Below are 6,000 nucleotides of genomic sequence, written 5' to 3' on the forward strand. Positions count from 1 at the left end.
TCAGTGCTTCAGAAAACATTTTGTTTATCAGTTAAGGCTTAACACTATGCATACCCCAAGACTCAGCAATTTCACATGTTCCACAGAAATGTGTACATATTTGCAAAAAAAGGCATGTGCTAGAATGTTTGTATCAGCAACATTTTTAATAGTCAAAAATTGAAAAAAATTGACATATCCATCAGCAGGAGAGATGATAAACAAAAGGTGATATGTTCATATAATGAAATACTATTATGCAAGGAAAATGGATAGCTACTGTGTCCAACAATGGGTGAAAACATGGATGAATCTCAGAAACAAGGCTGAGTAGAAGAAAACCAGATTCAGAAGAATGAATACTATGTGATTTACTTTACATAAAATTCAAAAACAGGCAAAAACAAATCAATAGTAATAGAAGTCAGGATTGTGGGTACCCATGTAGGGGAGGGAGGGATGCTAGGAAAAGACAGCAAGCGGCTGTGTAAACCCTTGCCATTTTGGTGTGTAACAGAAACAGAGGACTTAAGTCCCTGCCCTGGGCTTTGGAGAGTAGCAAGAACACAGGATTCAGTACGACATTCTAGAGGGCCACTGTCTTGCCAATGGGTTTCAGCCCTGGGCAAGTTTGCTATGGATTTAGTGTGACCAAAGAAAATGACAGCAAAATGTTCTCAGGGTGAAAGGGTTACACCCAACTTCATTCTCACAGGTGGCAGGTCAATCACTAAAATCCAATTCACTCAGAGCGAGTCTGCATGCAGCTAGCCAGTCTCTGCCTCTGAGCCTCTCAGCCCACACAGCCATCGTCTGGGCCCCTCTGCACAGTCGTCCCACACAGCCGTCCTCTGGGCCTCTGTCCTTGGCACTGCTACCACTCCAGCCTCTGCTCTGATCTCATGCAGCCTTGCAGCCCTGCCACCATGTCGTGCCCAGATCACTGGGCGGAGCTCTTTATATAATAAAGAGTCAACAGCCATGTATTGCCTACAGGTGTGCAGTGAGCTAGTCAACCAGGGGCAGGTGAGAATCCTGGCCACAGGAGCTCCTATTTTATCCACAGTCACATTACTCAAAGATCAATAGTTCCTCACCTCAGAGGAATCCAAGTTGACTTTGGCCTAGAGAACTCTTGTCTTAGCATGAAATCAAGGGAGCAAGACTACACCTTCTGAGGAAGCCCTTATGCTGCTAGCAGTAATAAGTGGAAAGTCCCTGGACTTCCCTCCCAGCAAATGTGGCACCAGTTGCCTAGTCTGGAGGCCAGGAGGCACTGAAGCCCATCTCAAAACAACCCTTTCTTATTGGCATAGGATTCTCTCATCTCAAACAATGTACATTTTTTACAACAGACAATTCTCTCCATTTCCCAAAGGCAAATCAACTCAATACCATTGTCTCCCACCTTCTTGGGTGTGTATACCATCTAATTCTCATTAGCTGTTAAATTAGCACAAGTGTCTCTCCTCTTGAAAGTCAGTCCTTTAAATTTTAGATTCTGCAGTGGCCTTGTGTGTTTTCTTCCCCACACTGCTGCACTTCATGAGAGGCATGCCCGGGTTCCTCACCGTCCCCTTCTCTTCTCACTCCACACCTTCCCATGGTCTCAATTATCTTCTGTAGGCTGACTACTCCCACATCCAAATCTCTATGCAAAGCCACTCTGAATTCTAGACCTCTCTAGTGAACACTTTTGACGCGAGCATCCCACAGACACTCAACACTCAAAAATCAAGTTCAAAATTGTATGTATTGAGTAGCTATTCCTCATTCTGGTCTTTTGACTCTGTGAATGGAATTAATGTACACTCAGCATCCAGCTTTACCTCCTAGATACAAATCTTCTCTCTCCTTCACCATCCACATCTATTCACCACATCCCAGACTCTTCATTCTATTAATGTTTCATATCATCCTGCATCTCTCCATTTCCACCACGACTTTCTTAGTAGTTATCATCTGCCTGTTGGATGGTTTATTGCAACAAGTTCTTAAACCACTATCGTCACTCTTACCCCATCCCCACCCCATCATTCTTCATGTATTAAATCCAATATGCTGGGTTACCATCATTTCTCTTTAAGTTCTCATATCGGTAGAATATGGAGGATACCAATGATTAATCAAACTAATGCACAAAAATTCACTGGGCTCCCCTTCTTTTATCCCATGACTCCATTGCATTTCCACACTATAGCCAGAGCTCTTTCTAAAGTGTAAAGGTACAGCATGTTCTTGCTTAAAACTCTTCACTGATGCCCTCTTGTTTTAAAGACAAGTTCATCCTCCTCAGTATCTTCTGAGGCCCTTTATGATCTGGCACCTGATTGCTTCCTATTATGAACTGAATTGTTTCCTCTCCCCTAGATTCATACCTTGAAGTCCTAACCCCCAGTACCTCAGAATATGGGGTCTTTTCAGAGGTGATCAAGTTAAAAATGAGGTCCTTTGGGTGTGTACTAATCCAATATGACCAATGTCCTTATAAAAAAAAAAGAAAATTTGGGTATGGAGACAGACATGCACAGAGGGAAGATAATGTAAAGACACAGGGAGAATGCCTCGTGAGCATGAAGGTGGCTGCATGCCAAGGAGAGAGGCTTGGAGCTTATCTGTCCCTCATGACCTTCACAAGGAACCTCCCCCACCAACCCCTTGATTTTGGACTTACAGCCTCAGGCAATAACCTTTAACCCCCCCAGTTTGTGCTGCTTTGTTTCAGCAGCCCCAGCAAACTAAAACAGCTCCCAGCTTCCTCTCCAACCCTGCCCACACATTCATCCCCAACTTTCCTGTCTCCTCGCTCTCATTTCTAGCCATCCTGAACTTCTTGCATCCCCCAGAACATGGAAAATTCCCCTTTATCTCCAGCCCTTGGCATGGGCCGCTCCCTCTGGAAGGCTCTTTTCCTCAGCATTTGCCTGGCTACCTCCTATGTCACTAATATCTTGGCTTAGTGAGCTCTGGAGAGTTGACCATCCTCCTTACCCAAGCTTTTATTAAATGATCTTCCTGTAGCACATAACACATGGGAGCAATATTCACTTACCCCCTCTAGGCACTTACCAAACTATGTTGTCCATTCCTTATTCACTTGTTTGTGCCCTTCACTAGATGACAAACTTCTTGGAAACAGGTGCTGTGTCCTAGAAATCTCCAGTTTGTGCCTTTTCACCTTTGTCCCTTTGGTAAGAGCACACCAATACTCCTGCAGAAAATCTCACCTTCTCTGTTGTCAGTCCATGTGATTCAAATGAAGAGGGGAACCAGGCCCTCTGAATGAATCTGTACCTCCTTCTTGTGGCCACAGAGGACAGGACCTCTGAGAGATAGCCGGGAAACCTCTGCTAAGACTCTTAGCAATAAGAATCCCTCTTTTTGCTGCAATTGCTAGTCTGGCAGGAGGGACACCCACGAGCTTCTTGCTTCTACATCGGGAGAGCCCACCAGAAAGTAAGGCCAGAGCAGGGAAGGCAGAACCACAGCACAGAGCAAGCAAGGTCAGTTCTACTCTAAACGAGGGCTTAGAACTACACTCCTGCGCTCTTTTCACAAAATCTCAGCTCCTGTATGTGGTTTATATATTCATTGATGAGAAAATGGCAGTCAGGAATAAATTTAGGAGAGAAAAGCAGATAAAAACAGGGTCTTACCTGGGGAGTTTCTGCATATCGTGTGAGTCATCTTAATGCTCAGTTCATTCTCTATTACTGTTCAGTTTGCTCAGGTGCTAAGCTAACAAAAACATTGGGTTGGCTGAGTCATGTGTATGCATGTGTATTTTAGTAGCTTATCTGTAACTTGAAAGTCTGTTTCTTTATCACCAAAGTCTGAATTGTATTAGTATCACCAGTGGTAAGTGTGGGTAATATGTGTTGGTTTGAGTCAGGGACTTTGGAAATAAGTAACGTCTGACCACTGGCTCTAACATTTATTTGATGTGTAACTTTAAGCAATTTACTTAGCCTCTTGAACCTGAGTTTCCTCATATGTAAAATGGGGATAATCATAGTATTGCTTCAAGGGGTCCCTGTGGGGATACAATGAAATAACACATGAAAAGGGCATAGGACAGTGCCTGGTACATTATATAGTCAAGAAAAAAAGCTTACATATCTTTTTAAAATAAACATTTTATTTAAAAATATATCTATATATATTTCTTTTTTTAAAAAAAGAACACATGCCCACTTTGGTATTTTAGCCATTGCTTCTTTTCTGTTCCTGGTAGCCGACATTTCTTTCTGGTTATGTACAGTTGAGCAAAGGAGACCAACGTGAAAACCCCCACACACAGGGTTCCCCCCAGAGATAGGCTGGCTTCTCTGATTTCTTTACAAAGTGTCTCTGTGTGTTTCACCAGGGAGGATTTCAAGCCCCCAACAAAGTACTGCCCCCTTTCCTCACGGACTGCCCACTGGAGAGGAATTCTGGGGAGCAGTGTGGCTTCCCTTCCTTTGGAAAACACTAGAATAGCATCCTGGATCCCTGTCACTATTCTGCTGTTTTCCTGAAAATGACGAGGCTTTCAACCATCTATAGAGGAAACTCACACATGTCAGCAGGGTCCACGATGGGAGCAGGTGGTTAAAATAAGCTCAAGAGACATTCAGGAGTTGGTTTGACTTAATCCACAGGGGGAATCACCAAATCCTAGAATCAGAAGGGAACTTACTCGTCTGTTCGTGAACCCAATGAGTCCTATTACAATTTCCCTGGCAGACAGATGATAGGGAAGGGCTTCCATGGATTCTAGAGTCAAACCCAGCTCCTTAACACGATCTGTGCAGCAATCAGAACTGTAGGACCTTCTTGCTCCAGGACCCAGACTCTGTGTGCCTGGAAATATCATCTGTGTAATAAAACATTAGCAATTTCAGCATCTGAACCACCCTGCTTTTTTATAGGAAAATGAAGACCCCAGGCTCTTTTCATTCCATGTTCTCTCACATCTGATAGCAGCTTTGTGCCAGCATTTGTGGCCTTAGCACTGTGAGGAATGTAGCCAAGGCCAGAAAGCCAGTGTCTTCCCAACTCTGCAGCTTTCCTCCTAAGGGACGGGGCTCACCACAGACACCTCCTCCCCAGCAAGTGTCCTTTTTGTCAAGAGAACTTGTTATGAAGATCAAAGATGGGGCAGTGGGACAAAGAAAATGTTTCCTTCACCCTTCCCTGATTTTCATAGGGCTTCTGCATCTGGCCATGAAAACAAACCCTATGGCTCTCCCAGATGTTCTAAGTGATGGGAGATATTGACAGATCTCCAAGGGATATACTGCTACTGTTTGATCACAGAGACAAAGAAAAATGTAAGCGTGGGTGACAGCTTTTAGTTAAAAAGGAGCCCTCCACTCTCCCTGCCAGAAAAAACAAAGACACTTTAAAAAATCACAGTTAAAGGGTTTCTGGCTTGAGGACTGGAAGATCCCCAGTGCTCTTGCTTATAGGACTTGCAACTTCCTGGTCACTCAAAATCTGAACTGCCTGTCCTGAGTCAATTGGGTATTGGTTACCTGGGGACTCGCATACTGTACATGTACAGGGTAGACATCATGTAATTATCCACTGGATGATACATTTCGTGTGGCAGTTTTCAGCCAGGTCAGCATTTGTTTCTAGAAGAGCTGAGGGAGTTTAAATGTTCTTTTGAAAGGACTTTCTTGAATGCTTGGGATAGGTTTTTGACTCTTTTTTTTTTCTTTCCAGATTGTATAGAAATGTTTCCAAATGGCAAAAGCTGCCAGTTGACAGTAACTATTCAGGTGGAGACTTCATTTCCTCATTTACTGGCGTAATCATTGCATTGTAAAGACTGGGTTCTCATGAACTTTAGTGACTCCCTTTCCATAATGCAGTGTCTTAGCTGTAACTGAAAGGTTCACAGATCTGGAAGTTGGTACCTCCCTCCCTCCCTCCATCTCTTTCTTTCCCTTCCTTCCTTCCTTTCTCCTTTCTTTCTCTTTTCTGTCTCTTCTTTTTCTCTTTTCCTTTCCCTTCCTTCCTCCCTCCCTCCCTCCC

The sequence above is a fragment of the Manis javanica genome, chromosome 4 (genome assembly GCF_040802235.1).
Source record: "Manis javanica isolate MJ-LG chromosome 4, MJ_LKY, whole genome shotgun sequence".
NCBI lineage: Eukaryota > Metazoa > Chordata > Mammalia > Pholidota > Manidae > Manis > Manis javanica.